General features: G+C 43.8%; 1 pseudogene; it reads right to left on the bottom strand.

Annotated features, from left to right (window-relative positions):
- Positions 1 to 3,745: 3,745 nt before the first annotated feature.
- On the bottom strand, positions 3,746 to 7,736 carry LOC122625795 (annotated as a pseudogene).
- Positions 7,737 to 9,221: the final 1,485 nt, after the last annotated feature.

The following is a 9,221-nucleotide window of genomic DNA, read 5'->3' as shown; positions in this document are numbered from 1 at the left end:
TGCATTGCCATAGCTACAAGTTTACTGAGGCTTGCTGTTGGAGAAGGAACACGAGAATGAGCTACGATTATGTGGCTTGCTCGACACAGTTTTATCTTGCTTCGGCTTTGTCGATTCTTCAGCTGATAATCGGCTGATATCGGCGATTTAACATTTTTTCAAAATCGGCCCAAAGCGGCAACGTCTCATAATCGAGCTGTTCCTCCCATTTTTGTTTGGTCACTGGGTCGACTCTATTCAATACCAAATATATCAACATTGCATTCGAAATTTTTGTATCATCTCCTATCGATAATAGAGAACCATAAATCGAAGAAACAGTATCGATATGGTTTCTTAAGGAGGAAGCGGACTGATGCGATATTTTAGGAAGACTAAACAATGTTGATATATTATTCATAACGATGAGGCATTCGTTATCGTAAACCTTTTTTAAACTGGCTAGTGCCTTTTCGTAATTGCTCTCGGTGACTGGGTAAGCTTTAATTGTTCCTAAAGCTTCACCAAAGAGACATGAAATTAAATGGTTACATTTTTCGATAACTGGAATGCTGGCGTCTTTATGAACCAAAGTTCCGAAAAGGCTGATGAAATTTTTAAACTCCGAATAATCTCCACTGAATTTTGGCAATGCCAAATTCGGATCGCGCACGAGTTGGAGCTACAGCAGCTAGTCCCGGAGCTTCGCTGACGCTTGAAGGTAGCAATTCAATGCAGACAACAGGGACATTATTTTTGCCTTGGTCACTATACAAAGTTCTTCCAACTCGTCGCCAAATTCATAGCCACAATCTATGTCTTCTATCTGTTCTTGTATCTGTTCTTGACTTTGGAGCTTGCTTTTCAGCTCTTCCAGAATCGATAAGCTCTTCCAGAATTTTGGTTTCTAGTCTCATTTAAAATTAAATATTTAAATTAATTAAATTAAATTAATTAAATATTATTTCCGAATTAAATAAATAAATGGCCGAAACAAATTATCTCAAATAATATCACAATAATACAGTACAAAATAATAAATAAATGTTGCGTCCAAAAGCGGTTCAATATTTGTATGTGTATTTATTTTATCAACCAATAAATTGAATAATTTGCATGCAATCTAGATCTACTATATTGATACGTACATATGTGCCAAGAACTGAAAGCGAGGTGCAATATTCCAGCACAAGACACTAAACATTAAATTTGTCTATAACTCTAGCTTTCAATTTTTTGCACAAATACCTCTGATTTCCGAATGCTAATTTTAGAGGCCACTTTCCTTAAAAGTTCCCTCGGTGGTGGCGGCAATTCCGGAAGCAAGGTATTTCGCTACCGACACGGAATATGTTTAAGATATATTTATTATTTAAACACAATAGCGCGTCGCGGGCCACAATATATTTATTTACTTGCACTCAAAAAAAGCAAAGAACAATTTTTTATGTTGCACTTTTATAAATTATATATATATTATATTATATATTATATATGTTTCACTGTCACTTTAATTAAATGTTGCCTTTTTTTTAAACTAATTATCTAGTTCACCCGGGGGCGTCATGAAGTTTTTAATTAGTTTATTAAGAATATTGATCGAACTTTGGTGGCAAGAATAATTTCGGAACGACGACAACGAAAAGAATGCGTGTGCTCGGGTTGAATTCAATTTTCGACTTCATCTTCTATTTAACATATATGTTCTTAGGCCTAGCTTAACAGAGGTTGGCGAAGACGGGGCGAATTCGCAAAGAGCGAGAGAGAGCTTTATTATGCTCCCGCCTTCGCCCTAAACTAACTTACACTAGACTTCAAATTTTTTTTCTACTTCACATGCCAACAATAAACAACAAACAATAAACAATGACCGACAATATGAGTTCAGCCAACAATACTATTATATTAATCATAATTTTCTACGTCCAAATGCATAGAAAATGCATCATGATCCGAGTCCGAGTCGCTATCATCGCTTCCCAAAAAATATTTATTATTAATATGTTTTATTATGTCCTATTTGAGGACCGTCAATCAAAACATTGTGGACAGTTGCTGACATCGGATACCTTTTTGGTTGGGCTGGGGGTGGCTGGCCTGGAATTTTCCAAATATGCTGAAAGATAAAACACTTGAACAGGCGAAAACTTGACTTTTAACAATTGCGCGGGCGCGACCGGGCAGTGTTTATTCAGCGTATACAAATGAGAGACTAATGCTTATTCTAATTAGCTAAGCTCTCCCGAGCGCAGCGGAGACTCCAATTTGAGCTGCCACGGGAAGAGTGGAATTGGAGATTTTGTGGTGAAGAGCGAGAGAGAGGGAGCGGAGAGCGGGTGACAGTCCTCGCCCCGTAACCTGGACATTCCGCCCCTCTTGCAATCACTGGGGTTGCAACATATCCATCCTACGGCACGCTGCAGGTACCGGACACGATCCACCCAAAAACCGTTTTCTGGGCGACCGGCATTCCCTCGTCGAAGGTCAGGAATCCGGATTGGATGACCTTTGGATAAATATCTTCTCCCAGGACCTTGGAGACGGAAGCAGGCCGATGGAACTGGTCATCAGCCAGCATGATGTCCTGGAACTTGGACACCACGTGTCGCTCAATGCCCGGACAGGTGTGCGGATCCGCACACTGGGCTCGATCTTGAGCACGACTTCTAGCTTCGTTTTCGCGTCGACCCTGGAGCGAATCGTCGTCGTACAGACCTTGTCGTCGCCAACGCTGGTCATCGGTAACGTAAAGGCTGACGCCAACGAAGCGTCAATGCAGCTCATGGGGGTGCACGGATCGATGAGTGCTGCGGTCTCGAAGGTCTTCGTCCCGGTCTCCAACTTGACCAGCGCCGTCGGAAGGATGTTCACGCTGTGGCGTTGCAGCAGCGACGAGAGCGATGGGCCTGGCGTGGTCGATTCCGGGCGATGGGGCGGTGACCTCCTACGCTGAGTTGGCGGATTTTGCCGGCGGGAACGCGGTGCCGGGTTGGCACCGGTTGGAGACGCGAGCGCGCTCGCGACCGCGACGTCGAGCTAACCTGCTCGTGCATGTGGAGCAGCGTGTGGTAGGATTGGTCGCACTTCCTGCAACGATCACCGCTTCGGCAGTCTCCTGTGGACTGCTCGTGAGCGAGGCAATTGGCGCAGTATTTGTTGATGAGGACTGCTCGCAGACGCTTTTCAGCGCTGAGCTTTAGGAACCTCCCGCACTTCCGAAGAGGATGGATGCCGCGGCAGACTCGGCAACGGTAGGATTGAATACCTCGGGTACGTCTGCTCTCCAAGGCACGAGCACTGCGTGCGTTTTGTTGACGAGGGGCCATGCTGCGGAAGACTCCGTCGGCAAAAGCACCACTTTTGCCACTGGACGTTTAACAACTCCACGTGCAGTACGGATATTTACTACACGGACGTTGCCGTCGGCTCCTGGAAAGACAGACTCCATTCTGCCAAACCGCCACTCATTAGAGGGTAAGTTGTCCTCCTTGATGACGACCATTTCAACGATGCGAAGATTTTTGGTCGGGGCCTGCCATTTAGTGCGCTTATTGAGTTCTTTCCATCGCTCACGGAACTGCTGATGGAGGGCCTTCAAATGCTGCCACCGATTTAGAATGGATTTCGTTTCTCCCTTTACTTCGGGTTCCACCGAGGACATAAGGCGTCCCCCGACAAGGAAATGACCTGGCGTCAAGGCCAGCAAATCTGTCGGATCCTCAGACATAGGAGAGAGCGGCCTGGAGTTAAGGCACGCTTCTATTTTCGTGTGGCAGTGCATTTTTAAAATAGTGTCTTAAAACTTTTTACGCCTGCTTCTCAAAGGCCTTTCATATGGGGTGCCCTCGGAGGGATAAATCGCCATTGCATCTCTTGATGACTATAGGCATTCGTCGCCGACTCTTTTACGGCCTGAAGGAAATCGCGGGAAAGCAGGGTGGCAGCGCCAACAAAGGTTTTGTTATTGTCTGACTGGACTTGACGTGGACACCCTCTACTGGATACAAAACGAGCGAAAGCGGCAAGAAACTTTTCGGTCGTTCAGTCAGATGTAGGCTCTAAATGGATGGCCTTGGTGGAAAAACAAACAAAAACTAACACATACCCCTTTGTGATAAGACATGCTCTTCCCGTATAGTTCTTTATATCGAACGGACCGGCGTAATACATGTCAGTATACGTGAATGGTCGGGAGAACGATGCTCTTTCTTTGGGCAGGACACCCATCAGTTGGCTTTGCAACCGCTTTTTGTGGATCACACATACCTTGCACGAATTTACTACTGCTTTCATCAGGTTCTTAATTCTCGGAATCCAGTATTTAGACCGGATGAGGCGCACCATTAACTGGAGCACCATGGAGAGTTATGTGATGTGTGAAATTCGCAAGGAGGCGAGAAAGCAGGCAGTTATACGAAAGAATCACTGGATGCCGTTCATTGTATTGAAGGCTTTCGGAAGCCGCCACACGGCCGCATTCCCTGATCAGTCTTTGCGGATCTAGAAAAGGGTTCATACTTAGGACGGAACTGGAACATGGCACTGGACGCTTTTCACTTAGGCAGTGATATTCCACAGGAATTTCTCTGCGCTGAGTGGCCAGCAGATGCACATCAGATGGAGATGTCTGCTTCCTGCACCGCTGTATGAAGCGATGAACATAAGCGAGGACCCGTAGTGCTTTCTCAAGCTTGGAAAAACGTTCCAACAACTCTTCAGAAGGAGCTTTTGCGAGATGGACTTTCAGAGCACGCTTCTCCAGATCGGTCACCGGAGCGTTGTCGACCTGAGTTGGCCATTGATTGCGTGAATTTTGCAACCAAGTCGGTCCGTACCACCATAACTGGCTATCGGCTAGATCTTGAAGGGAAACTCCTCTACTTGCCAGGTCTGCTGGATTATGCTCAGATTGAACATGAGACCAATTTTCTGTTTTTGTGGCCTGGGCGATCTTCGTCACCCTATTGGCTACAAATGTGGTCCACTGGCACGCTGGCTTGCTTAACCATGCCAGCACTATTGTGGAGTCCGTCCAGCAGTAAAGTTCGGAATTGATCGTAGGCATCTGTGGAATGATGGCTGGAGCTATTTCGGAAAGCAATAACGCTCCGCACAGCTCCAGTCTTGGGAGCGAAACCGTTTTGACTGGTGCTACCCGGGTTTTCGCGGTTAGGAGTTGCACCATAATGGTGCTGCCCACTTCTACGCGGACATATATTGCCGCCCCATAAGCCTTTTGCGATGCATCGCAAAAGCCATGATGCTCGACCTTGAAATCTGGATGAAACGAGAGCCAGCGTGGAAGGCGTATCTGCCCTAAAACCGAATAACTTTGGAGAAAATTAGGCCATCGCTGAAAAAGCTCATTTGGAATGTCTTCGTCCCACCCAAGCTCCTGTAGCCAAATCTCCCGCAGGAAAATTTTAGCTCGAACGATAAACGGCGCTAACCAGCTTGCAGGGTCGAACAATTTGGCAATTTGGGACAGGACTTGGCGTTTTGTAAAGGACGTTTCAATAGCCAACTCTGGTGGAACGAAGAAGAATTCGTCGGAGGTGGCCATCCAGCGAATACCGAGGGTTTTAGTAGTGCTTTCTGCATCGATCTCGAGAAAATAAGTATTTAATAGATGGTCGCTCTGAATGGCCGCTAAAACTTCCTTTTGGTTGGAGGTCCATTTCCTCAATGGAAATCTGGCGGAATTCAGAGCGTCTCGGAGCTCTTGCACCTTGAGCTGAGCTTCTTCCGTGGAGTCCGCTCCGGCTAGAACATCATCCACATACATGAAGTTTCGAATGATATTGCTAGCTTTTGGATGGCTGAGTTCTACGTCAGCTGGTAGCTGCTGCCGTACTCGAATGGCCAGGAAAGGCGCGCAATTGACTCCAAAGGTTACTGTTTTCAATTCGAAATCTCTGATATTTCGGAAAGGTAAAGAACTTATGTCGTGGAACGAGATCCTGGATGAATGCCCTACTAGCCCCGGGAACCGGATATGTTCTGGGTCGCGAAAAGGCAGAGTAACGACATATTTGCCACACTCGTCTCTCGTGGTCGTTTGAAGGAAATTCTTCTCGCACATGGAATCGGATTCTTTTACCAACTTTATTGGTATATTCTCCACCACCCCAAATTTTGTGAGTAGTTTGTCCAGTGAATTATCGTACGCGTCGGAGATCTGCGTCGAAAAGGAGGAAATTCTGCTTTGTGCTGAGGCTGACACTGGCCCAGTTAATGCCCAGCCGAAAATGGTCTCTTGCCCCAAGAGAGAGCCACAGATGTTGGTTTTTGCTCCACTCAGAAGTACCGAAAGCAGAATGTCGGCTCCGATAAGGACAACTATTTGTGCGCTCTCATAGAATTTTGGATCCGCCAGTGGAAAATCGGGAAGATACCGAAGGAAATTTTGCGGAATTGGGTAGGAAGGCAGATTTCCGGCTAGTTGAGGGAGGACATAGGCCGTCGTCTTCAACTGCAACGCGGGCCTAGTCGGAGATCGGATGGTGAAATTCCAGAGCTTCTTGGACTGAGCTGCTACTGTTTGGTTTAAGCCTGAGACTTGGTCTTGCACCACCTGGAATAGCAATCTAATTAGATTAAACAGTCGCTCGGTTATGAATGTTGCCTCTGATCCGGAGTCGATCAGGGCGCGTGCCTTAAAGTTAGTGCCCAAATGGGAAATATTGATCACTCATTAGGAACGAAATTGGCTTGATTAGCAGAAATTGGCCTTGCAGGATTTGAAGGACTTGAATTGCTGGAAAAGGGGTTGTTTCAGTGCAACAACATGTGAGGCCGGCCACGGCAAGTAAAACAATTATGCGTGCTATTGCACTCACGAAGCTGATGTCCCTTTGCAAAGCAGTTTAGGCATAACTGGTTCCGTTTAATGTAGGCTGACCGGTCGTCAGCCGACATTTAGAGAAAACGCGGACATACACGTACAGGTTGGTTTTCCTTGTTGCAAAAGTCGCAACTTTTGGATTTTGGAGCCACTTTCGTCTCGTAGGAATTAATTTTTCTAGAGGGCCCACTTGAATTCATCGCTTTGGAGTGCGACTGACTTGGTACGGGCGGTCTCACATCATCGATGGCCTCTAGGGTTCGATGACGTTCTGTGAGGAAGGTGTTCAGCTCTACCCATGTAGGGATGTCGGCTTTCTTATGGAGCGACTGCTCCCATAAGGAGAGAGTTATCTTCGGGAGCTTGGATGAACACAGGTATACCAGCAGGCAATCCCAGTTCTAAATGTTGATGCCTGACATATCTAAGGCAGTCAAGCAACCCTAAACAGTACTATGCAGTACCTTCAAGGCCGCCCCAGATTCCTGTGGTATCGATTGCACATTAAACAGGATTTTCAATTGACTGTTTACCAACAATCGTTTATTTTCGAAACGCTCTGTTAGTTTCTCCCACGCAGAGCGGAAACCCTCGTTGGTGAGAGGCGAAATCGAAACGATGGCATGCGCGTCGCCACTTGTTTTTGCATTTAAATGGAATAACTTTTCAACCGGAGTCAGCCGTGGATTATTGATATAAATGGCTGTGAAAAGATCCCGGAAAGTCGGCCAGCGAAGACTTCTGTATCGCGTGGAGGCAACCGACAGCGAGAGGGAATGTAGGCCTGGGGCGCAGCGGTAGCGGCTGGGATGGACTGAGATGTGCCCTGTTCGATTTTATCAACGAGCTGGGCAACACACCTTTCATAGACTGAGAATAGGCATGTTGCCTGCTGCCGCTTCGCCTGCTGACAGCGGACAATTTCAGCTTATCGTCCCCGATGGGCATAATCGAAGAAATGCGAAATGGAAAGGAAGCGGTTTGGGAGCATGGTCACACTTTTGCAAATGTGGACAGATTATCGTTAGACTGCACTTAATAAGTTTAAGATTGCTGCCGTGAACGGTAGAAAGCAGCGGAAAAAGACCGTATAGGATGTAAGGGGTGTGAAAGTGGTGTAAAATTTACTAAGTGGGAACGTCGTAGTTTGAACTAATTGGACAGCTGACTGGAGTGAACAGCGAATTGTATAAATGACCGGTGATTTATGGTACTTAGGTCCACATGATTTACGGTTGGAACACTTGGAATTTGGAACAAGGTCGAAAAAATGTTTATTAGAACGCAGCAAAACATTTTATTTTTTTGTTTACAACTGGAAACGGAGAAATTTGGAATGGTGGAATTGGAATCTTTTCTCCGCGTTGTAAGTACATCTAAAAACAAACACAAATTAATATTCAAGCAATACAGGAAAAAATATTTGTCGAGTGAACGGAATTTGATTTGGAAATTTATTTATATTGTATTTTATCGATAGAAAATAAAACGCATTTTCCGCGTCGGCACTTGGAAAAAATTTTATTTGTCGCTTTGGACTTGCCGACGGGAAACAATTTACACTTTGGTGTATGTGTATAAGGAATGCAGATAATTTGTAATATATGTTGATGTAGTATGTAATATATGTTGATGTAATATATAATATATGTTGATGTAATATGGAATATATGTTGATGTAGTATGTAATATATGTTGATGTAATATGTTATATATGTTGATATAATATTATATATATATAAATATAAAATAATGTGTGGGCTCAGAACGATATGCCTCTGATAGAAATAATTTATTTTACTCTTATTATCTATTAACCAAAAATATTTACCAAGCAAACCAATTACCCCCCTTAAAACTTCAACCAATCGAAAAATTTGAGTGATTTCCTTGCCTCAAAACAAATAACCTTAACTGTACAAAATAGATTGCCAATTTTACAAGAAGAGACAAAAGTGTTGTTTAATTTTAATATAGATCATTTTTATTTTCTTGTAATGACTAACATTTTAAAAAATTACAATTCAGTATTTTGGATAAATTATTTATAAGCATTAAATTTGTTTTTATTTTCGGCTTGTGTTTTTTCTTCGTGCTTTTCATCGTCTCCATTTCACACAATATAAATTGTTAATTTGTTGTTTACAATAAGGTTTAATTTTTTTTGCATGTTAATTTTCTCAATTTTTATTTTATTTTTTCTGCTGCTGGTTTGAAATATTTCTTTAATTTGCTCGTTTACTGCTTGCAATTCGTGAGTTCGAATGAATGTAGTCATTAATGTAAAACTTTGTAGTTCTATAATACATATATATAATATATATATAATATATGTTGATGTAATATGGAATATATGTTGATGTAATATGGAACTGGCGCGTGTTTAATTTATATTTTA

This window comes from Drosophila teissieri, unplaced genomic scaffold (genome assembly GCF_016746235.2).
Source record: "Drosophila teissieri strain GT53w unplaced genomic scaffold, Prin_Dtei_1.1 Segkk7_quiver_pilon_scaf, whole genome shotgun sequence".
Classification (NCBI taxonomy): Eukaryota; Metazoa; Arthropoda; class Insecta; order Diptera; family Drosophilidae; genus Drosophila; species Drosophila teissieri.
Note: the sequence above shows the minus strand (reverse complement) of the source record. Positions and strands in the feature narration are given on the sequence as shown.